The 26,509-nt window shown below is 39.5% G+C and overlaps 1 protein-coding gene across 6 annotated transcripts in view; it reads left to right on the forward strand.

Moving 5' to 3' along the window:
• LOC143211928 (uncharacterized) overlaps positions 1–26,509 on the forward strand; it is a 297,767-nt gene that overhangs the window by 227,109 nt on the left and 44,149 nt on the right. For all 6 annotated transcript variants that reach the window (XM_076430066.1, XM_076430068.1, XM_076430069.1 and 3 more), the window contains one exon: positions 6,597–6,675. The gene's annotated coding sequence lies outside the window, so the exon portion shown is untranslated. The remainder of the gene's footprint in view (positions 1–6,596; positions 6,676–26,509) is intronic.

Below are 26,509 nucleotides of genomic sequence, written 5' to 3' on the forward strand. Positions count from 1 at the left end.
CGTGGAGATCCCGCGACGAACGGAAAGAAGAGAGGAGAAGAAGGATGGGTCTAGGAGGAGAGAAAAGAGGGGACGGGAGAACACGATAGGAAAGGATGGGAGAAGACGCTCGAGAGAAAAAGAGAGAGAGAGAGAGAAGAGAGGGAGAGAATGAGCGGAGAAGAAGGAGAAGAAACATCGGTGGCATCGTGCCAAGGATCGATCGCCGCGAGTATACCCAGCTTTCGCTTGAACATCGAGGAAGCAACTCGTAGGGAAAGCGCATATATCCGGGGTACACGTCCGCGGAGTGGTCGAGGGGGTTAATAAAACCTGTCTGCGCTCTGTATGCACTGCGGATCTAAAGTAAACCCGGTGTACGTCTGTAGTACGAGAAGACGAGTCGCGGCCGTATCGGCAGCCGCCGTATCTCTTCTGTCCGTTCTCCCTTGTTCTTCTTATTTTGCCCTTCCGATAGTCCAGCACCCCGACCACCGAATCCTCGTCACTCCGAACCCTGCTGTTTGCTGCCCGACAACTTTCCTCTGCACGTAACCACCGATTTTTATGCGAATTCTCGTTGCCCTTCGCCTGGAAACCTACGAGGGCACCGCTCCTTCGACTGGGGATGCGAGGATACTACAATATTAATGTTCACCGAGATTGTCGGAGTCGTACAATTCAGGATAGAGGTGTGCCAGGTCACCGACACCTGAGAAATAGTAGGTCCAACATGGCGACTTTGGTCGAAAGGTGTTAAACTCTCTGAACGAAAGACTTTAATAATTATTTAGATGGCAATACTTGGGTCCATTTAGGAAGCGGTCTTATTTATTACTATTGACACGATTTGCATAAACAAAAACATATCAGAATGAGCTGCAATTGTGGAGGAGGTAGCGTTGTGGTTTGAGTAGTGTTTGTCTACAGGATATCCCGAAATTCCTGAACGTCCCGGAAATGGGAGGTTCCTGAGACCTTTTCCTTTGCTAAAATGTTATCCGCGGCTTTGTGTAGGAGTTATTAACGAAAAACACGGCCAAGACCTCAAAAATGAACTTTCTCCTAGGTGTTTGTAATTCTAAGGTTGGGTAAAGTGATGTTATGACCTCTGAATGTGTGTGCCACCAAGGAAAAAGGTAAAAAGTTTATGGTACGGTTCTGCAGTCAGTTCAAAGTTAGCCTTCGTTTGATGAGCATTTGTCGCGTGCATTAGTAGGAAATTGAACGCCCCCTTCTAAAGTGCATAACTTTCAAAATAGCGCATCAATTTCAATTCTGCAAAATGGATGCTGTTCCTGGAAGTAAGTAGAATGTTTACCTGTTTTTGTATCTCAAAAATTGTTAGTCATTACGTTACACGATGGCTATATATTCTTTGGAGAACGTAGAAGGTAAAACTTGATGCGCGTATTGTAGAAACGTAGACATAAGTTAAAAGTCCCACGTTGTCGCACCAAAATTCTTTTTCCGACGTGTTGGTAATACGTTTATCTTTCAAAATTTATAAAAACCAACCTCCAATAGTCTCCTGTTTGCTCATACGAGGGTAAACTTTGTTTCATTTCTATGGATTTTAAAATGCGATTTTACAACTTTTAGTAATGAAAAACGATTCGGATGATTAAATCTTACGCACATAATTAACAATTATACTAATTCTTGATATACAAAGTGCAATTTTGTTTGTCATTTATACATTTTTACCTTTTATCTCAAAACACATTTAGTGCGAATTGTTGTCTAAATTTTAATCGGCCATTCTGTTTTTCAAATTTTCGAGTTCATATTCGTAATCAGTGACCCCAAAGACCCCAAAAACATCAGTTTCCAAGCAGCTCTAACCATTTTTTAATGTATATGTCCGCTACATTGGATCCGCCATTTTGTTTTTTGGAATTTAAACTTCATATTCGTAATCAGCGACCCCGAAAACCCCCGAGTACGAATTTTTGGGTGCATTCAAGTACGTTTAGAGGTTTTGGCCGGTTTTTCGCGATTTGGGACCACTGTGAGTCGGCCCGGCCCGGCGCAGCGCGGCGCGCCAACTGCCGATTGGCCCACTGTGCCAACTCGCTCCAATTTATCTTGTAGAATTAATTACAAAATACTGTGAAGCAGCAAAAGTGGAGGTCTTGCCTGGCCATCAACATGTCCAGACCTTAATTGAATACAATTGAAAACCTTTGAGGCATTTTAGCTCGCACAGTTTACACTAACAGGAAACAACACTCTAGTGTAAATCACTTAAAAAATGGGATCGGAGAAGCCTGGTCTGAAATCGGAACAGAAACGCTTTAAAAATTAATACATTAAACGCACAGAATAATTGAAACCATCAGAAACAAATGAGAATCGATTACCTACAATATTAATTTCGCACATAAATTCACAATTTTATAATTGTTTGTTAACCATATTAATAATTAGTATATTATGTAAACAAATTATGTGTGTTACTAATTGCAGTATAAATAATAACTTGCTGATAACTAAAATTCGGAATATTAAGACACAAAACACATTTATTCTCGTATAAAAATAAAGTAAACCTGACATTATTTTGGTCACTGTATTTCTACGGACACATATCACAGTGAAAGTCGCTAAAGGCCTGGATAAATACATTTTCTTCATACTTATAACATTCCTACTAAATCGAACAATAAATAATGCACCGGAATAAATGAACTTCCAATAAGTAAGCGTTTATTTAGCAAATTGACTTCTCTCTGTCGCAATAGGCACAGCGTGTTCCGCCCTTTTGCGAGGACCTAATTGCTTCAAAAAGGTACGGCTTAAAGCGTGAGCTCGTAAAAAATTACAAGTTTAAAATTGGCACTAGGCCGACGTTCCAGTCAAATAATCAAGATTATAATGTCGCGAATTTAAAATGTTAATGATCCCAATTTGGAAGCTTGTCAAGCAGTAAAAAATTACCAGCTCCACTCCTGGCGTCGGAAAATTCGAAAAATGCATGAACAAGACCTGATAACAAAATTCATCAAAAGAACGTGATATGCTCGAATCAGCGAATGCCAGTCTTTTGCGAGGATAATTAGCGAAAGTAGAAATTGAACACACACGTTTCAGGTAACTGAGACAGTCGGACGAAAATGCGCGTTCGTCGTTATTAAAATCTTTATTTCGCTGCACTTTATTCAGTTGCAGTTTCTATAAACGCAGGGAAATCCGAGGGTCTACAGCTGAGCTTTTCTTACATTTACCAGTCAATCGCGTTGTACGTACATTTACAGTGGATCTGTTCCGAAGAAAATCTTTGAGTTCAAATCTTCTACTTTCCCGGTTCTTTGCGGGCGAGAATTCCGTTACATATCGGAGGATATCTCCGTGTAGTAAAAGCATGAATACTGGGAAAAACATTTCCACCGTCTCCATTAAAACTGAAGCCAAAGCTAAGGCTGACATTCAAGTTGGAACTACTTTCCTTTGGCATCAGTATGCCGTCCTATCTCAACCTTGTTGTTAATACTTCCACCCTAGATTTATCCTGCTGTTAGTCTTTGCTCTTCGGTTTACTTTTCCTCTTTTCTCTCTCCCCTCTTTCAGCTTTGTTTCAACACCCTCGGCCACTCTAACTCGCCCCCTGACCTTCTTTCTTCTGGTATTTCCTTTATCGTATTCGGATGCGAAGTGTCAGACTGTTCCTCAGCTTCATCCTCTGGAGACATGTGTGATCACTAGCTTTATTAATCCATGTTGCATACATTTACATGTTTTCTTACCTCTTCTGTATTTTTTATTACCACGCTTATATTATCTTGCCGAGTTGTCGTCGTTGTATGCGTCAAATCTTGTAATCGAATTTTAAACCACTTCCCGATGAGCTAGAGACTTGAAACTTTAAACATAGCTCCGAACTGGGTGACAATGCAATGTTAAAAAACAAATTTAAAAAAAAAACTGTGCGTCTAGGAGAAAAGGAAAATTTTAATATTAACCGTCACACCTCGCCGCACGACGCTCGATAGTACGTCATCGCGGCCAGCGCTCCCTACTCCACTACGTGTTCCCCCTCCGACTCATCCCCACTCCACTGGCCCACTTCGCATCGAAGGAGCTCAGTTTACTTACCGAGTTGGTTAGGATTAGGTCGGGGTGGAGGGCGACAAGGACCGGCGATTCTGCTCGGTAAGCGGCCCGCGGTCATCACTACAAACCAATATGGCGGCGCCCTTACCTGTCAAAAACACTGCAATAGCTCCTGATTAGATCTTGATCCTACAGAATGGAAACTTCGATTTGCAGCCGCCACATGACACAATATTTTTCCTTTTACGAAAGATGGTTGAATTTACAGATTGATGTGGTAATTAAAATAGATTACAAGATATGTAGACTACTCTCTAAAAAGTAGAAAATAAAAAGATATATAAAAAAACTTTTTAAAAACCACGCTTATATTAACGTGCACTGAAAAGGAGAAAATAATTTTTTTAGACATTGGCGACAATAAATAAAAGCGTGGAGCGCACCCACGAAGATTGCATCAATATATGTAGTTTAACGTTCCACGCTTTTATTTATTGTCGCTAATGTCTAAAAAAATTATTTTCTCCCTTTTAGTGCACTTTAATATAAGCGTGGTTTTTAAAAAGTTTTTTTATACATTTTTCTTTCATCTTGTTCTTGCCACATCAAACTTTAATATAAAGGTGAATATAAATCAATCGTAGATTTATTCGCAGACGAAATTCTTTTGATACGGCTGACACAAATCTACAAAACTTGTATTTTTTCAATTTGGAATACAATTTTTGTTATTTCAATTCTCTACTTGTTATTCCTTACGTGTTCGCACGAGTTTCGTCTTTTCATTTTGCATTGAAATTCACAGTCAACTCTTTCAACCAGTACGCAGAACACATTGTTACAAAAACATCCATTCTTCAATATGTATATGTATTGCGGATTTTATGCACTTGTGGACAAAAATGGATACGAACCATTTAAAGCAGTGGACATATTAAAAGGATCGAAGACATATGTGTGAAATGAACAATGTTCAAAACGAAAATGTCTTTCTTCTTTTAATTATCTTGGTAAGCTGAAACTGATACACTGATGTCTTCAATCCTTTTAATATGTCCACCGCTTTAAATGGTACGCATCCATTTTTGTCATAAGTGCACAAGATCTTGCAATGACTAGCACGCAGTCTATTAATTAAAAGTGAGAGCCCACCGACCCATAGAAACAGAAACGCGTTCAAATTTCCACGGCAGGTCTGCTCTCGCTTGTTTGTCTCGTTCACGGTCTCGCCCCTTTTCCTGGCCCTGCTGCCCAATAACTCGCTTTCGTTTGACCCTTATTCGTATCCCGAGCTCACCTGCGCATCCGCCTTCGCTCTCGTCCTTTTCTTTCTTGTTTCTGGTCGTCTCACCTTCTGCCCTCTCTCTCTCTCTCCCGTCCTCCTCTCCTTCTGAACTCTTTGGCTCTCTGTTGCTCTCCACCGCAGCACCGACTCGGTTCCTGTTTCCTCGGCCTCTTCCTCTCCTCCTCAGCTTACCTGGTCTACCGTGTCCCGTTTTCTTTCTTTTTTTCGTACCTGAATGCTCGTCCCTCTCGTCGGCCTCCATTCTATACAGTCTCCTTATGCTAGCCTACTCGCACGATATCCGGAGCTTTCTGGAAAGATAGGCTCTCCCGCGCGTTAGAATATTAAGGCCAGCCAGCGGAGAAAGAGGATCGGGGGCGTAGCTTCCTGGCCCCTCGACCCGGGGAAGGGTTGCTCGCGTTTAGGGTTCGATAAGAAATATATCGGGTTACATTAGGCGGCCATAAATTACCGTCGATCAGGCTCCGGGCACGGGTTATCGTCGATTACAGGTCGACGCTGATGCCAGCCACGCCGATAGGTGTAATTAATAATTTCTTACGGACGCGGTCCGCCAAGCCGCAGTCTTCGTCTCGTTCGACGGGAAAACGACGTTCTAGGGCTCGCTCGCGGCGAACGGACTTTAATTAACATTTTTATGAACGCCGGCACGTGGGCTCGGATGGTATATCAACGGACCAGTCACGGGAAGTCCGTTCGTTGCTCGTCGCTCGGAACAGCGGAACCATGCAAAACTTCCATTTGCGAAAAATCGGACGTATTATGTTTGTATCGAATCCTCCGACAAAGCCGTAAATTGTTAGACAGTTTCGGAACACGGATTTTATGCATCCGGTTGGGAAAGGATTGTATGAAATTATTCGTATCCTTTGTTCTACATTGACGTTTCTGTGATGACATACTGCTTCATTTCACAGTAAAACAAAGCTAATTGACCAAGGTAATTGAAAATACTCGGTGACTGAATTCTTCCGCTTTTGGTTTTATGTACAAATTATTTTTCCAATGCCCGACGAGCATCCAGGTCAGTTTGGATAATTATTCCTGAAATCTAAAACGAATTATTTTTACGCGGTCGTAATAAATTGATAAATTTTTCGGGTCCAGAAGAAAGTTTCTGGTTTCGAAAAATTCCATTCAAACATAAAAGTGCTCTTAGCGTTAACAGGTTCCCTTGATTGAATGAAATTTGATTTGATTTTCACTATGATAGATTTATTATCTCACAGAAACTAACGAACTAATTTTTATATTCCAGGTCCGATTTGATTGGAGGAATTACGTTGATTTTGTTGGATACTTTCGGGCGGTACTTCGGCGACCAACGCATTGAAAAGGTAATTGAGAAACTGTTTAACAATAAGACTATATACTTACTAGACTGCAGATGTTTCTGCGATGTCTCGTTTTCATCGGAATAAGTGAAACCTTTGGTGTGCTAACTGCTAGATTTTATCGGGTAAACAGAAACTGCAAGTTGCAGCAACGTTTGTTGATATTCAAATTATACACGTACCATAAGTTGGAATATTATGAAAACAACATCGTGCATCAAAACCGGTAACTGTGGTGTACCAGACTATTATCTTTAGACCGCGGATATTCGTGCAATTTCCAGCTTCCGCACTTTCATCTGGACTGATAAAACGTATTTACAGTAATATAAAAATGTTGGTTATTCTCTTTAGCCGTTTTACTATTCTGCACATTCGAACATTGCTGCGATCGCAGAAACATCCGCAACTTAATTACTTCTCCTATCGCGAACTTGTGCAACCCTTAAGTAAATTCACGGAGCTTCATCAAATTTACACATACAAGGGGTGTACAAAGTATTCGTACACCTTTTAAAAACTAATAACTTTTTTATAATTGTACGAAACGACCTGTTTTCTTTATAATCAATTAGAAGCATTGGTTTACGAAATGATATGCAAAAAAGATTTTCCAAAAATTATAATGTAGAAGGTTACATGCAAAAATAGAAAAGGCATTTTTTAAAACTTTTTTATTTGGGTCCTTAATGAAAACTTAAAATATATGTTTTGTAGATCTATGTTAGTTGTACATATGCTGAAAATTTCCTTGAGATTAACATGCATACGAGCTACAAGCGGTTAAAAATGGTGAAAATCGTAGTTTTACACGAGTTTTTGATCAGTGTCTGCTTAAAATCCACAGAATCGTCCATCTTTCGACTAGTGTCGTTGTTTCCTGCGTCAATGGATTTCGGTGAAATTTTCAACATTTGTATAAATATAACATAGATCTACAAAACATATATATTTTAAATTTTCATTAAGGACCCAAATAAAAAGCTTTAAAAAATGCCTTTTTTATTTTCTCATGTAACCTCGTAAATTATAATCTTTGGAAAATCTCTTTTGCATATCATTTCGTAAACCAATGCTTCTAATTGATTATAAAAAATCAGGTCGCTTGATACAATTATAAAAAAGTTATTGGTTTTTACAAGGTGTACGCGAATACTTTGTACACTCACTGTATGTGAGTAACACTAACTTTGACTGCACTATATCAGGATTAAGGAAATAATCGCTACGAGAAATGTCGTATTTCCAGTTTCGGCCTCGTTAATTAAATCACTTTGGCTTTGTTGGGCTTTCCCGAGGTTGTAACTGGCAGTCAACGTGTTAACAATATTAATTAACTGCAAGAAAAATTTGTGGCGCGTCCCCGAATCGATGCTCCAATTTCCGAAATCCTTTGAAGCGATTCCTCCCCTAAAAATGTAGTCGATTTCAGTTCGCCGATACGTTCCACGTCGGATATCCAATATGGACGATGAAGAAGACCCACGCGAAAATTTCTTTCGTTCGATATTCGCCGTACGATTTCCGTCATACGATCCACGGCCGATAATTAAGTAATTATAGTTAATTAATCAGCGCACGACGAAAAGGTTCGGTCGTAGACGATTAACCGTCGAATTTCTTGGTACACGCGTACCCATCAATTTCCGAGCTGCTGATAAAATCGGTCGCGCATCGTATATCGATGGGGCATGCCTTGATCTCATTAGCGACGGCGACGTGGCCGGTTAACGTTTATCAACGGACAGCGCAACAATAACCGAACCGGAGAGTCTGTGCGCGCATCGCGGATTCCGAACGGGGCTAAGTCCAATTTACAATGGCCCCGACGCCGTCAGCTATCTTTAATTTAAAGCGTCATAAATTAGGCTCAACTTGATTTAAATTTTCATGATTAAAGTCAACGTAAAACCGCTATTATGCTCGCGGCGTGCGTGCGCGCTGTACACTACCACGGGGATTGCTCTCGCCATAATTCTTCGACAATTGAAGATATCGACGGTTTCCAACCTCTAATCTTGACGCTCGCTCTTTATTGTTCCATTTTAAAACGCGACAATCCGATTTCACACAGGATCGTGTGAAATAAAAAACGGAAATGGAATAAAAATATCTTGTTTAAAGTCGGTCTAAAGGATTTGAGATCTTTTTAGATGCTGGAACGATTAGTTGACGATTTTCTTCAGAGAATTGCAATTGGTCAGAGTTGCGAAGAATAAATAGCAAACTTTAATCAATTTTGTGTCGTGGAATAAGATAAAGAAAACACATTTTCACAAGCAGAATATTTAAAAATTTTCCCTCACTATATTATTTTAGAAAATTGCAATTGGCCAGAGTTGCGAGGAATAAATAGCAAAATTCGCTAAAATTTTGTATCCGAGCCTCTAGAAATAACATAAAGAAAATTGACATTTTCCATAAAATTTTTAGCTGCATAACTGACATAAGTATTGTATTTTTAAATTTTCCTTCACTATTATTTTACGATTCTCACTCATTTGGTTCAATGTTAAAAATTCCTCCTCGAACGGTACTGTGAACTTTGTTTTATTCCTCTCTCTCTTTCTTGATCGAATTAATTCTTTTATCGGTTTCACAAATGAACGTGTTTCAGTAACGAAAAAGGTATTCGACGTCTTTTATGCTCGCTGTCGTCCGACGACCCCCGTCTCGTTTATTAGACCGATAAAAACAATAAATCATCTTTATTCCGCACTCGTCGTTCAAATAAATATAAAAATAACAGATATATAAGACAACGGGAGTAATGACGGTGTGATTTACGAGCTCGATTCGGCGCGTTTAATCATCGCCGCTTTTAAATCTAACACTGGGCACTTTTACGGAAATTATGAACTATGGATGTTTATATATACGAAGCCGAAGCAATTTTGAAGTTCGACACGGATGAAATATCGCGAATGTAAAAACCAAGTCAGCGGGTCTAAATGAAATACGGAATTCTGCTGTTTTATGAGATCAGAGCAGTCGAATGAATTTTATATACGTTGTTATTTAAAGTCGTAACACATAACATGATATTCGGGGAATCTATGGGTTTGTCAAAAACTTCTCTTATTTCATAAATGGTATTCCATTTTCATAAATATTTCAAAAACATCGAATTTAACGAACCGCTGCCTTTTGGGAAAACACTTACTTAATGGCTAATCAACATTTCCTTTAATTTCGACGATTTCAAGCCGACAGTTTAATTGCAGGATTACAAACCATTTCGTCATCTGTTTTTCGTCGAAAATTAAATACAATTGGAGTGACTGGTCCCGTTAATAACAAAGCTATTTACTGTCCCGCAATTGCACCATTAAGAACTGGAATTAGTTTAAAATCTCCGAATCACCGTTCCCAAGAGTACAATGAAATCCATTCGATTTTATTCCCTCAAACTCCTTTTTCAATTTCGATGGTTTTCGCGATGATTGATCCAATTAATAACGCTGTTGTTTATTTCGCTGAAGTCCACTGATGTTGCATTAACAATGAAATCCATTCAATTTTATTCCCTCAAACTTCTTTTTTAATTCCGATGGTTTCCGCGATGATTGATCCAATTAATAACGCTGTTGTTTATTTTGCTCAAGTCCCCTGATGTTACATTAAAAAAGGACATTAGATTAAAATCCTTGGTACAGCGCTCGCGAGAGGACATGTAAAACCGTACGATTTTATTTCATCGAACTCTTATTTTAATTATCGATGGTTTTTGAGATGATTGGGCCAATTATAACAATGAAGCTGTATAATATTCTTTCATTGTCGTAGCGTTACATGCAAAAATACAAACGAGATAAAATATTACAAATCGCGCTTTCAATTTCGACGATTTCGAATTTATAGCTTGACCCTATTAATAATACAACAATTTTGTTTTCAATTTTACTAAAGAAATTTTTTTATTAGGAAAATGATTTTTCGAAACTTTTTTAACTTTCAGATCAAACTATTTTCGTTCTGCCAATGGTTTTAATTTTTGAATCTGATTGCGAATTAATATTTTAATGTAGATATTCTGTTCTCTTAAAGTTAAGATACAGACACGTTGAAATTTCTAAAAGTGGAGAAATCCATTCAATTTTATATTGCTACAATTTCTTTTCTATCTCGATGCTTTTAAGATGATAGGTTGACCCAGTTAATATCGAAGCTGTCTACCATAATAGCTTTTAATTGCTGTAAAGTGACATTAAGGAACGATATGAGGATTAATTACAATTATACGCTGTCGAACTTGTCTTTTAATCTCGATCATTTAGAAACGACAATTTCGTTCAATGAATTCGATCCAACGAATTCGATCATTGTGAAACCATGCAATTTCATGTCAAACTCTTCTTTTAATCCTAATGATGCCGAGATGGTACATTAATTTAGTTAACGAAAGAGCTACTCGATTCTTCTAGAGCGACATTGGAAAACATCAGAATCAATTCTGGAGTACCCGAATCCTTGGAACATTGTGAAACCATGCGATTCCATGTCAAATTCTTGTTGTTTGTCTCCATGATGCCAAGATGGTACATTAATTTAGTTAACGAGAGAGCTCCTCGATTCTTCTGGAGCGACATTGGAAAACATTAGAATCAATTCGGGAGCCCCTGAATTCTTCGAACATTGTGAAACCATGCGATTCCATGTCAAAGTCTTTTTTGTCTCGATGGCTTCGCGACGACAGTTTGACCGAGTTACATGGGCGCCGCGGTACAGGGCGGAAAGTTTGCGGGAAATTATGGCAAAGAGGGGGTGGTCGCGGTGAAAATTTCGTGTCGTCGCGGCGCGGTGTCGCGCGTCCTCGAGAATGTCTCGGAGCGTAATTTTATAATGGCGGGGACAGAAGAGCGGAGAGAAGAGTCCCGTTTCTAGCCCGTCTGCGCCTCGTCTCTGGCAGGTTTCTGACCCGAACCTGATCCGAAGTTGGCCCGAACTCGGCTCCTCTCTCTCTCTATGTTCCTCTCTTTCTCTCTCATCCTCTGGAAGCCGGCTTCGTCCAGGCTTCGGCTTACCTTCTCGCCGCCTGCACGCCTTCCTGGCCAGTTAACTCAATTACCCGATGCACCGTAACGAAATATTTCCTGAAAATTATATCCTTTTCCCCCCTGAAGCATTCCGCGATCGGGTTACGGCCGGCTCATTGTTCCGAACATTTTTAAACAATAGTCATTAGCCCGCTCGCCGCGCTGGGGAAGACCGTCCGCAGACGTCGGAACGATCGCCGCCATTTTCACGGCCGACCGATTCTCAAACAAAGACACGGCAATCCTCGTTTTTCACCAGGCATCTTCTCCTGATCAATACTTTCGATAATCCCGGCTGTTCTGGAACGTTTTAATACTTCTCGCGATACATTGGCTCTCGAGAGCCGAGCGAGACCGTGATTTTAACAGGCAACTAGCAGAATCAAACGTTTCCGAGTAGTATCGGTTTCACAGTCTTTACAGATCGGTTTTTACTGGAATTGTTAAGATCTTTTCAAGCAGAATTAACTCGTTTTTAAAATGGAAAAGCGTAAAACAGAACTGTAGATATGATACATTAGAAGAATTTTAAAATGTTATATAATATTTAGACTCTGCGGATCTTTATGCGAAATAAAATTGTTCTGCATTTTTCTTTTTTATTATATATATTTTACATCACTTTTTTTAACTGCTGTGGTTATTTTGAGGCGGGACCTACAGTTTTTTTATAAGGTGGGTTCCGAACCACCTTGGGCACCACAGTTTAAAAAATGTTCTGCATTGATTGTAGGGATCGAATAAAAATTTATTTTCTCCCTTAATGACTTTGTTACATTAAGAACAACATTACGATGTTCTTAAATTTTTCTAGTCCCTTACTATTTTCTATTTCACTCAACCAATTTCTTCATAAATGCATCCGCAGTCTAGTTATTCTCATCTGGATCTAGAATTCTCATCTGGCTCCCAAATCTTACAATCGACTTAGACAATTCTTATCTTCAACAAAAGTCCTAAGGATAAACAAACTGAAATGAATTATTTCATTTCTGTTAGACATTAAAGTGTTTTTGTTTATTCAACAGATTGGTTAATTTGTGCGTACATTGCAACAAAGATCAACTAAAATGTCGACGTTTCATAGTTTTAACAATAAATTCATTCATTCATTTTGCATAATCGTATCTCTCATGAAATATTTGTCTAAATACTGAAACAATTTTCTGCTCCTAAATGTTAGCTAATTGAATAGACAAATTTCGTTTCGCGTCACAGAAATTATGGTCCATAGAAGTTTTAACGATAGCAACTGTGATAGGTCCGTGAACCACTTGAACGAATCCCGCCAGAATAGCTCCCAACCGTTTTTATAAAAGCGAATTGAGATATGAATTGGTCAAAAAGCTGTCGCATCGAAAGAGTCAAAACATTTTTGTTTTGAAAAATTAATCACATTGTGCGCGCCGCGCCGCGGCACTTGCATAACAATCGCCGCAGCTGATCCTCGCAGATTATGATAACCGTTCATTGTCGAAACACTGAATTGCATTGTTACAAACAGAAAGAGATTGAAACGGTTGTTTGTTTCTGCCGTATCAGACCAATAAAATGCTAAATACATACGTTTCATTCAGCGAAATTTGCTGGTCATATGCTCGGTGGCTTATCGTTTAACTATGTAATATTAAACGACGATTAAAAGTAAAACAGTTATGCGATATCTGTGTATTTATTTCCATAGTCTTTTGTGTTACGGTCCTGTGACGGATTTTTTCCATTTTCATAGAAAATTTTCAATGTAAAAATGTTTTTAATTTCTTTATTCGTGTTTGTACTGTTGCATAACAAATTTCATTTGCGTAATTTTAATAGAAAACTTGAAATGCAGCTAGACTTTGCATTAATCGATTAAAATTTTAATCGTGATTGATTGATTAATGTGTACGATTAAAAAAAGAAATCATCGAAAAAAAACATAAAAGCACGTAAACAGAGTTTGTATACATATACATATAGACCAAATGACAATACACCTAAATTCAGTTTACAATTTTTCCATATTAATACAGTTTTGATTCCGTATTTCATTCGAAATTTCAGCAGTTAATCATTAACCAATCATCAGATTGACGATTAATAATCGTTAACCGCAATTAACGACTAAAGTATTGGGTTGGCAAATAAGTTCGTTCGGTTTTTTACAGTGGAATAAATCACAATAGAAATTTAATCGTTAACCGCAATTAACGACTAAACTAGGAGATTAATTGTTAATTGCGATTAACGATTGAAGTAGAAATTTAGTCGTCAATCGTTGATTAAATTTTTGCCCAACTGTGAATGTAGCAGCTAGGCAAGCTAGAACTAGACGGGTAGATTTATAAGCCGTAATATCTCCTTTGTGCATAATTCTTTTTTAGTGAAAAAATTCGGTTAGTTAATTCAATAGTATAGTAAAGAAACCCTAAAATTTAAGAAAGCATGCTTCCATCGATTACTTGCAATAAATTCCCAAAAATTGAGTAATTTTCGTCGATTTACATCCGAGACTCTCTTTTATCCTTATCCTTCTCTTGTATCAAATTGGTACATTTTTTACTGATTTGGAGTGGATATATGCGTGTCGTTATATTAGCTGTAAACAACACAACTTCCTTTATTCTTCCATTTTCAAATAAGGGATTTATAAAACTTATCTTTTGACCAAATTGGCGTGGTACCATATCTCTATCCATCGATTCTAAAGGACGAAGTAAATTAGAAAAATAAGAACGAATCATTAAGCATCTTTAAATGTAGAATTTTCGAGGATTCGCCGGTTTACGAATTTCCCTAGTTGACCTTCAATTTCCCACGAATTTTCCCGTCTCTTGTAAATGATACCGCCCGGAACCAATTAGGCAAGCATCGTCCTCCTTGCATCGTCCCCCAAGAAAGAGTACGTTTCCCATAGCGGAAGATTAATTGGCGTCGGAAAAAATAAAATTTCGTTGAACGGCGATTGTCAGTGCCGTCATGCCACGAAATACATTTATTCCGCAGCATCGAAAGGATTTGAAAGGAACTTTCCGAATTTTCACGGTGAAATAGCCGAGCGGGGTGAAGGGGCGGTCGAGGAGAGAGCTGACAAGCTGCGCGCGGGTCGCTGAAAGTTTTTCATTCCGTTTAAACATTTCGCCCGGTGTTTTATTCCCGGCAGGCCTTAGAAATCGTGGAGCACGGGGCCGGGCCGAGCCGACGTGGTGGTATGAATGCTACCTAAGCCAATAAGAAGAAGGTAATTCCCAAGTAAGGAGCTTTGAGTTTGGTCGGCGACTGCAGCGCCAACATAATATGCGCGCCGACCGCGCCGCGTATAGCCGAGGGACGTTGATTCTCGTTCAAGTTTCCACTGGACCTCACTACACGGTGTCTTCGAAATTGTGGCACCGCCCGACGATTCTACGTGGACGAATACGGTATAAAAAACGAACAATGTATTCTTGCTCGACGCCCCGTTCTCGAGAAAATCGAGACCGATCGTGCCATTGAAGCAGGAGTTAGGTTAGTTTAATCTATTCGGTTGGCAAGATGGTTTCGAGAGCCCAAGAGAGCCCAATTTTTTTATTGCAGCAATTAACTTTAATGAATAAGATATTTTCCCTTTTGTTCGATGATCTTTAGTCAAAAGAAATAAATAAGAAAATATTTGGCTGCTCTTTACTTTACCGGACTCAAAATTTGTGCCTTTCTCCTACGAATTATGATGTATTTGGTATGTAATCCAGTAGATTTGTACCCGGGACGACTGCAGATCGAAGTTTCGATCCTATAGGATCAATGGTTCAGGAGTTATGCTTGCTTAAAGTTGAGCAATCTGCAGTGCTTTTGACAGGTCAGGGCGCCGCCATATTTGTTTGTAGTGACGGTCGCGCGCCGCTTACCGAGTTGGTTAGAATTAGGTCGAGAGATAGGGCGGCAAGGTAAATGGCTCGCGGTCGTCACTACAAACCAATATGGCGGCGCCCTTACCTGTCAAATTGCTCAACTTTGAGCGACCATAGCTCCTCAACTATTGATCCTAGAGGATCGAATCTTTGATCTGCATCCGCGCCGGGTACAAATCTACTAGATTACATACCAAATACGTCATAATTCGTAGGAGAAAGGTACTAATTTTGAGTCCGGTAAAGTAAAGTTTACCCAAATATTTTATTGATTAAAGTTCATCGTTTGAATAAAGAAATTCGGTTATTATCTCATCTTAAAATACCGAGATTACTTTCTTGCCACTTCAATAAAAGTAGGGCTATGCTGGGAACATACTGATAAAGTAAAGGAATACGGTTTTTGGGGATAACATCGTTAACACAATGATGGTTGGTTAACACAACTGATAACACAACAGGTGCTACATCGCAGGGCGCGAAATAAGCTACAGTAGGATTAGGATTAAGACTCCTGTCCCCACTGTACCTTCCCCTTCCGCGACGCTATTCCCCACGCATCCACGGCCCGGTCACGTGACGCGTTCTAACATTTCCCCTCAATTCGGCTACCTCTCCTCATCTGACGATTCTTAGCTACAGACGGGCACATAAGCTGTTATAACTTCAGTATGCATAGCTTTTTTGGCTGAGAAAATTCTCTTGGTTAGCTCAATAGTGTGGTAAAATAGCCCTACAATTTCAGAAAGATTGCTTCAATCGATTACTTGCAATAAATTCCCAAAAGTTGACTACTTACGTCAAGCTACCCCCGTAACCCCCATCCTGTTTCTGCATTAATTTGGTATATTTCTCACTGATTCGATCTGCATATCGAGTTCTGCATACTAGTTTTAATATACAATTGTAAGTTCATGATTCATCTTTCGATCATATAAGTTCTGTTACCATTTTGCTATCTTTCAATGTCAAGGGATAAATTGAATTATAAAAATAAGGGAAAGGTGAGGATCAAACAAAAATCATGTCTGATTATTCTCGACTGATTTTACTTGTAATTGGGCATGTACGATTTTCTCCAAAACAATTTGGTACATTTCTCACTGATTTGATCTGCACATCGTTTTACTAGTTCTAATATGCACTTGTAAATTCATGATATTCATCTTTCGATCATATAAATCTGTTACCATTTTTCTGTCTTTCAATGTCAAGCGATAAATTGAATTATAAAAATAAGGAAAAGACGTGGATCAAACAAAAATCATGTCCTTTATTCTCGACTGGTTTTATTTGTAATTGTGGACATGTGCGATTTTCTCAAAAGCAAAGCGTCAGACTAAAAAATTTGATTCCTTCTCTTCGACTTACTTTTGGATGCAGAATCGACCCCCGATCACTTGTAGCATGTCGAAGGTTGATATTTTGGGTACACCCTATAAAACCCCTCGGAGGGTTGACGGTAAGGAGGGAAAGAGGGCTCAGAGGGAGACAGGCAAGGTTCCGAGAGGAAGGGCACCTGGTAAATCGAGGCGGAAACGCATAATGCCACGCGAAAAGGGTTATTCGTTGCCGTGCCGTTTTCTCCGTATAAACGGCGAACGACGGTTTAATAAAAGCAGACCGAGTCCATTCTGGAAACGCGAAGTAAAACGCGACGACGGGCTTTTATGCGCCACGGAAGGTTGGCAATATCGACAGTACCCGCGCTGCTCGGGTTTTTGCAGCTTTAGAAACCGCCAACTTTAAACGTCCTTGTAAACGGAGGTCCGTATTAATCATGGACAATCGCCTAACCACTGTGTGTCACCTTCGGAATCGTCCCATTGTGATATGGCCATTCGCGGACCGCTCCACAAATTTTACTAGCCTCAGTATCCCTTTTTACGCTACTTAGGAGCTTCTTACGCTATGGACCTATCAGAGTCCGATGTTCAATTAGCGAAATTCGTATTTGTTTGTCTGTTCCCAGTTATTAGCACGGATTCTACCCTTTACAATTTATTTTACGGTTATAATGATCGTCCTTTGTCCTGCAGTGATGCGTTATCCCGTTTTTGTACCGACATAATAAGAATTTATGGAATCCCGGTTCCCGCGCCCATAAATTAATATCTACTAATTAAAATGAGGATGTAATAATACAAGGCAGCTGATGCGTTTTTGTTTTATCGATCGGATTCTTTTCGACTGCTCATGTTCGAAGCGAGACGCTAGCGAGACAGCAATAAATTCACGCTCGACTGTTCGACGCTACATCACCGTGTCAATACACGAATATTCATGAAATTAGCGGGTACCCGTGTATGTAATATTACACGGACTAAAATCCGGATTCTGGAGTGTGCACACGTCTTTACGTGGAATAGGGATCTGTACTCAGAGTCCCTACCTTGCACTGCTCCGACATTGTTCCCCCACGCTTCCGCCACGTGACGCGTTCCGTCTCTGTCGTGCGTGTGTCACAATGTCCGTGACTAATCCAGGACTGACAGAAAGAGAGGAGATAACTTCTTCCCCTCATCTGGCGACTCTACTTCTTTTCGGATCATGTCAAATCATGTTTGCCGTGGGAACCTTGCGTGCTTCCGGGTGGCCCTCGCGAATGATTATCGAGCAGATCGTAAATCTTTGGCGGGTAAAACGCGAGGAGCATTTCACCCGCGACACATTTCACCGGGAGACACGGAATCCCTGCGGAAAGGCGCGACAAACCATTTGCGGGTCGTTCCGCATCGATTCGGCCGGTGTTTCCCGGCGCTACTTCACCGCTGGATCAAGCGAGCGCGGGCAAACATTTGCCTGCAGTCGTTTATGTTGGCCCGTGTTCCTGTTGTTTGGACAGGAACGACCTCCCACGCTGTTTTTTTCCGCGAGGAAAGACAAAACGGTCCCGGGACCGATCGAGCAAAAAAATATGTTTCGACGTAGCCGGCAACATCGATTCGCCGGCGCGTGCACACACACACGGCCATTTTCTTAATTGAGAACAATATTTTTTGAGTCGCATCGAAACGAATAAAAAAAAAAAAGCGGAACGTTACCCGCGTGTCGTCCACGTCCACTAAACGCAAAGATAGCCTACTTAATTGGACGAACGACCTTGACCGATGCGGGTCACGATCCTCGAGGCTACAGAGTCGCGTAAAACGAGCCTTTACACGCGGATCCATTTGTCGTAAAAAAAAATAACGGCGCCCTTAAAAGATCGTGATACCCGGACCCATAAAAAAATTATGCGCGCGCTTGAGAGCCATTTAAATTCTTTATCTAAAACACTAACCCGATATCGCCGGTAATACTTGCATTTACGTTAATCGATCCACCCGAGACGCACGCTCCGCAGCATTAAAGCTACCAGAAGATAGCGAACGTTTTGAGTAAACCTTGTGTCAATTTCGTTCTCATTGATTTTTTTATATATTTTATTCTACGTTTATCTTGTTCCTTATTTACGGAGAACTCGCACATTTAAGCATCGGTCGTTACGTTATATTGCTCTTTTAATCTCGCTTCGATCCGTCATAGTTTTCATTGCTTTCTAATTTACAGTAGTTTATCTTAATTTCATCCCTTTTCATTTTCGATAAGAGAATTTGCGAAAGTATTCACCAATCTTTTTGTACTTTTCGTTTTTAACATTGATTCTCAATTCGACATAGTTTTCATTGCTCTTGAACATACAATATTTTAGTTTAGTTTTCGATAAGGGAATTTACGAAATTCACATTGCCAATCTTCTTGTACTATTAGTTTTTTAATCTTGTTTTAATTCGACATAATTTCCATTGCTCTCCAACATACAATATTTTATTTTGGTTTTCGATAAGAGAATTTACGAAATTCATTACCAATCTTTTTGTACTAATAGTTTTTTAATCTTATTCTAATTCGACATAGTTTCCATTGCTTCTCGATATACAGTATTTTATTTAAATTATTAATAAAAGAATTTATACAAAATTTATTATCAATCATTCTGTTGCGTTAGATTTTTCAGCTAGTTTGAATTCGATATGGTTTCCGTTGCTTTACAATATTCGATATGCACGATAAGAGAAATCTGTAAATTTAAATACCAATCCTCCTATTATATTGATTTTTGACATTTTTCACTGCTTCTTAAAACATGCATTTCATTTCGGTGTTATCAAACTAACAAGATAAACGAAGAAAAAGAGAACTGGTTCGCGATTTACAGTAGTTCTCCCAGACAGCAATTTTCGAAATTCGACTTCACAATTTCCAAAAAAAAAAGTTCAATTTTCACAATCGAGCAATTCGTGGCCGCTGCGAAAAAATATAAAATAAATTCGTCGCGATGGGTATTTTCGATATTTTTCCGATTGTTCAAGATGCAATACACAATTGACGAATTAGAGAGGGCTCACATGTAACAAGAGCAATGCTGCGTGTTCGAACGCCGGTTCAGCCAATTTCATTCGTCCCTGTCTACACAGTGTAGCTACAGTAATAATTCTAGCACGTTTCATTTACCTCAAAACTGCGGAAAAAGAGAGGGGAGAAAAAAATCGTTCGCCACAACGTGGTTATAAAATTCTCGCCAGCCCTTATGCTTGCTCGGTCGGTGGTTCGCTCACGTTCGATGGGAATGCGTCATAACGTCTCGAGCACGTACACTGTACTTGTTGGAATGATTTAGGATTTAGGCTTCCTCTAACCCTTGAAACAGCAGCGACGTTGCGCACGGATGCCGGGTCGTTTTGGCCCGCCGCGCGCCGTAAAAGCTTATCTTCGGATTCTTCCGAAAGGTGCAGGTGCTAAATATATTTTACAATAGTAAAAGGGAACACGTACGTAACAGACATACATAACGTACATAACACGTACGTATAACAGATATTTTATGGCAAAATAACTGTAGTACATACTACGGTATATTATAAAAGAAAACGTGTGAAATACAAAAGAGTAAGAAGAATTTAGAGTGTTAACACGTCCGCTACCAGCATTTCTTTCGTTGCTTACCTTCCTTGTTCGAAAGTTCAGATTCTCTGAAAATTATGCATTCTACTATGACTTTAAACAACGAACTGCCTAAAATGAATTTGACTGTTTCTAAGTGAACTGTCAGATTATGGATGTCGCATATTTGTGACGATGGTAGCCAACATGTTAAGCTATGTCCACACTGAGAGAACCTCGATCGACTTTTCGCCGCCCCTTGTTGCCCTCTTTTTCTCAAAAGCAGCGACTTTTCCAAGGTACGTGCCACATCAATTAAAAGTTGCTCGTTGTTGCTTCAGCATGGACACTGCTCTACATTATCTCAAATGAGTTGTTCATGGAACTCTTGTATCTCGCAATCGACGCGGAAAATTGTTATTCGCGTAAAAATCCCCGATCTAATAATAAATACGCATGTAGAAACGTTCACACGACATTGATTAGGATTTATCGGATTGTTGCGTCGGAATATTAGCATTTGTCGATCGCTTTTCATGACACGTTTGCCTCAGCATTGTTGCAAAATTCCGATGAAAAAACACGAGCACCTTGGTTCTATCGGCGGAGTACAGAGTGCAAAGCAGTTTGTTTCTCCAGTGACGTATGACTCTATCCAGATAGCGGAATTATTACGCAAACGCGTAGAGACCGAGAACCTGTTCGGCCGTTGAAATTAAATTTACGCTGTTCCCTTTGCAACGTTATTTAGACGACGCTGTTACAGACAAGAAAACGTGTATAATACTTTATTGGCGCGTGCTACGGCTGGAAACCGGTTAAACCGTATCAGCTTCCCGGCCATCAATGAAATACACCGACTTCCTGCCGGCCGATGTAGGTCACCAAATGACAGCCGTTTCCCAGGAACTTCTTGTCACTCGTAATTTCCCTTTCCAATTAAATCCCTCCGCTTAAATGCTGACTCTTAATCGCGCATTTATTCCCGATGATCTCGGAAATGCCACGGAGCTTGATACAGATGGAAACGATAATTATGACGCTTTCAGGGACTCGAGGTTTTCATCCGAGAGCCGGCGAGAGCTGAAATGAAATTCCATTTACTTGCGTCATCGGCAAATTAAAAATGAAAGAAGATCGACATTTTCAGACAAAAACGTGGTTCAGTTGTTTCTTCTGTGTACGCAGATACGGATTAAAAGCAATCTAGAAGCCGATAAAATTTTATGAAAAAAACGCTTGTACGCTCGAAAAAAAATTGCATGACAAATCCTTCTGCAATTTTTATGCATTTTCGCTTTAAGCTTTCGTTTCTGTCTGTTTAATCGCCTCCTTCGTAATCCAGTATTTCAAGCAAACATATGAGACAATCGTACAGCAACGTTGTTTATCTAAAACGCTATCAAAAACAGAGACTGAGCGAATTCTCATCAAAGAGAAACGTACGGGAATTAAAGTATTTATAAGCAGACTGCTGGATTTTGAACTTTCATACGCTTCGCAAAAATTATTTGTGTACCTTTGTTGAACCTATTGTGCTCTTCACAATCCAATATTTTAAACGAACACGATCGACAGAAGATTGCAGAAATGATCGCGAAAACAGAATTTTCATCAGAGGAAAGCGCGTGAAATACATTAAGAATAGTATATAAAAGCAGCGAAGACTTCAAGAAAGCTCTGTACACGCTCCATTTAAAATACAGTATGGGCTGACTGGGGGGAAAAGACTCGGCAATTAAAGACGTCACAGCCAAGCATTATGTGCTGCTTTAAAAGAAACATAACTCGATTATTCGATTCAGTCGGAAAGTTATTCAATTATAGTGGAATTTCGTATAACATCTTGCGCAGTTCCCTAATTCGTTTCGGAGCCAGTCTACCCCCGACTAATGTTTGCGTATCCGTAACTTCGGCTCGAGTTCCATAGGCGAGGCACGGTTGAAGGTGTCAATTATTCGTTTCGCGATAATAAGCAGCCGAAGTTGCCGGAATCGAATCCAGAACTCGGGGGTGGTGTTCGCCCGATCCCTGGCAAGTTCCCGCGATAAAACTCGACGAAACTGTTCGCGCGCGCTGTGTTCGCAAGTGTGCCGACTTATCCCCTAATCGTTTCCACCCCTCGCTACGGGTGCCGGGATCGTGAAAAATAGCGATATCGACATCCCCTGGCATGGAGCAGGACCGAAATCCCTCGCGAAACATCGTGTTCCAGCCGGAATGGCGGCCAAATGGCGGATCGTTGCTATCGGGCCGTCACCATCTCATTAGCTGACGCGTGGCTGTAATGTACACTTACGGGATAAAAACAAGCTGGGAACAACCATAGGAGTAAACTGCGGATTTCTTTACGAAATAACAATCGTCTTTATTGTTAGCAAGACGCAGAACCTGGTTCAAACTTGTTAGAATTGTAAATATGTTTCTTCTATCGATCGTATTAGCTGTTAATAAATTTTTAAATGCTTTCGGCGCAACGGTTGGATCGTTTATTACGAATTATAAAGCAATTTTGCTAATTGTCAAACAAAATCAACGTTTCGATCCTAGTCTGGATCTTTTTCAAGATTTATTTGAATCGCGTCTGTAAAGTAAATGTTATAATAATTTCAGAAAAACAGAACTATTGAATGATTGAATATAAGAAATATTGTTCATAAAGACACACTCACTTGCTTTGGGGAAAATAAATTTATGATAAATGTGTGATACGTGTGTTGCGTGCGTCGGACATGCTTGTTGTCGAGATACTGATGTACGAACGTATTCGAAACCGATCTAGGTTATATCAATCGACATAAGGCGGTAAATTTGAAAAGTCATAATATGTTCTTAAATCCACTCTTACGAATACACTTTGATGGTAAATCGTTATTAACATTCCACTTTTATTGGAATCAGTTACATACAGTTAATTGTATGTGAGAAACAGCTGGTTCAAAATTTTTTTTATATAAATTAAGATCATGACAAAAGTAAAATTTATTGGAAAATTCATCATAGAACATTACTGATTTAGTAATGTTGCGTAATATTCATGTATCTTAAGTGCCTCATACCTAAGGTTTACGCTGCGATGTTTAATCATATGAATAGTTTCCAATAGTAACCTTTGATGTAAATTTTGTTCTTTGTCAATAATTTTGACGTTCTCAAAATCAAATCTATGATCCATTTCAAGTGAATGTTTTGTCAAAGCCGTATGTTCTGGTGGAGATAAGAAAATATTATGCTTGTGTTCTGTGATACGAGTTTTTAAATTTCTGGACGTTTGTCCAATATACATATATTTGACTACAACCCAAGCAAGGTATTGAGTATACAATATTGCAACTTTCTCTAAATGTGGTAGCTTGTCTTTAACAGGTGGAAATAAGGTTTTAAGATCATTTGGAATTCTCTCTGAAGATTGTATGAATTCCTACTCTTCGAAAGATCCTTTTCATGTCATTCGAGATGTTCTCAACATAAGGTATAACAACGATATTTTTCCAATTGATTGGACCAGTTCTTTTAAATCTATCTTCTTTTCGTTTTTCAACCAAAAGAGGATGATATAATTCAAACATACGTTCTTTGATGATGTTTGACGTAAAATTTTCTGGGTAACCGTTGCGCTTTAATACATTTTTTATCAACAGCAAATTGTTGGGTCGAAATTCAGGATTAGAGAGTAAGATAACTCTATCTATTAAACCTTTAATGAAGCCAACTTTATGTTGCAAAGGGTGAAATGAGTAGAAATTTACATATCTACCCGACCAACTAGTTTTATGAAACCAATTCGTTTTTAACCTATTTTCTGTTCTAATGACACTCACGTCGAGAAAGCTTAGACTTGAATTGCTTTCCATTTCATATGTAAACTGTAATCTTTCATGAAAGCTGTTAAATGTATCTAACAAAATTTGTAATTGTTCAGGTTTTCAACATACCTTTTATACAAAACCAATTCAAAGGGCAGTTTTAAAATAGAATTCTCTTCTAATCTTTCCATTACAAGATTTGCAACAACCGGGGAAATTGGAGATCCCGTGGCTGTCCCAAATACTTGTTTGTAGTACACACCATTAAAAATGAATACATTGGCTTCCAATACAAACTTAACAGCATGACGAAACTCGTCTAATACCTGTAAAGCTAACTCAATTGGTACATTTGTAAATAAAGATGTTACATCAAGGGATACTAATCAAGGGTTCCGTTTTTTAAAATTATTATAACATATTTACTTTACAGACGCGATTCAAATAAATCTTGAATGTAACCGATTTCAAGTCTCTAGCTCATCAGGAAGTTAGTTTAAAATCAATTGCAAAATTTGCCACCGAACAGACAGACAGACAAACAAACAAGAAAGCGAGCTAATAAAAACGTGGTAAAAAGATCCAAACTAGGATCGAAACGTTGATTTTGTTTGACAATTAACAAAATTGCTTTATAATAGCAAATACGATCGATAGAAGAAACATATATATTAACCGTCTTTATTGTTAGCAAGACGCAGAACCTGGTTCAAACTTGTTAAAATTGTGTTCTGAAATGTGAGATCTTAACAATAACGAAGGCTGCGGTAATGTACACTTTTCCGGAATGAAAACCAGCTTAGTACTACCATAATGAATGGACTGCGGATTTTTGTACAAAATTAAAATCGTCGGTATTATTCGCAACGCAGAACATGAATACAAATATGTTAACGAAGCCTGTTGAAATAAATAAAAATAAAAATCGTCTATATTGTTTGCAAGATACAGAACCTGATTTAAACTTGAGGGGTGGTTTTAACAAGTATTCATTTGCTGTTTTGCATAAATGCATAAAATTTGAAGTTCAATGATGAAGTTCAGAAATGATGTGAGCTAGGCTCTGGCTAGATAAAGCCGGACTTCCATTTAAAAATTGATTGTTGTAAATTGCATGTTTAAGCTGAGGATTTTCTGTATTTACCAGAAGAATGAGTATGTCACTTAAAGCAGTAGAATACCATGTCATGTCTTGAACTTATTAAAATTACTGGAGAAAGACAGACATTTCTAAGGGGCACTTGTTTCTTGCAACTGACGTAGAACATTTCTATTTTACATGAAAATCCGCAGTCTACTCATCACCAAGACCAACGCGGACATTTTTACGGGCGGAAAAATTCGAAAATGAGAGCTGGGCTCCGGCTAGAGAAGGCCACAGACACTCGCTTAAAAATCGATTGTTTTAAAATCGCCAACTCATCGAGTGCCTCTAACATTTCATCCACCTCCTTGACGCAGCCCCTGCAACGAAAACGACGCGGATACGTTTACGACCGGAATAAGACGAAAATATTTGTACTAATAAGTCCCTTGGAGGGTAATTTAGCATTAGGCTAGCAACTGTTGGGGTGACGTAGTTGATCCCAAGGTGTCCGGTGGCCGAACAGAAATCGAGAAGATCGGATCGATCGGACTGGCGATCAATTTTCCGTTCTTCCCGGTTTTTCGTCAGCGCTATAAATAAACGCAATAATCCGTGGTACGATGACCCCCTTAAAGACTATCCCGGTGCGTAACGAGCCGCTCGAACGGCCAGCCTTCCAATCAGTGGCGAGTTTTCTCGTCGAGGGGAAGGCCGATTACGACACCCGTGACCCCGGAGCCAGCGCCGAGTAACGCAACACACGGCTCGATAACCCGCCACGTTAAAGATACGTGTACGCACACGATCGGCGGGCGCATGTGCATTTCTCTGCCTCGACTTTCTTACGACTGGATGTCCCGGAACGCCAGGTGGCGTTCATCCTCGAGGAGGAATCCCGGAAAACCCACGGGAACGACATTTGCTCTGACATCGTTGCCCCCGACCCCTACAGGCTTCCTTCTTTGAGTCTGTCTAGCTCCCTAGGCTGCAAAACCCCTTTTCTCCGAATTTTCTTGCGGACTTCTTAACGGGACATTACACTTTCTCGGTCGAAAATTTGAATAATTTTCATGCGACTGATAAAGTAATGAAAAAACAGTTTTTGAGTCCGTA

Source organism: Lasioglossum baleicum, chromosome 9, assembly GCF_051020765.1.
Source record: "Lasioglossum baleicum chromosome 9, iyLasBale1, whole genome shotgun sequence".
NCBI lineage: Eukaryota > Metazoa > Arthropoda > Insecta > Hymenoptera > Halictidae > Lasioglossum > Lasioglossum baleicum.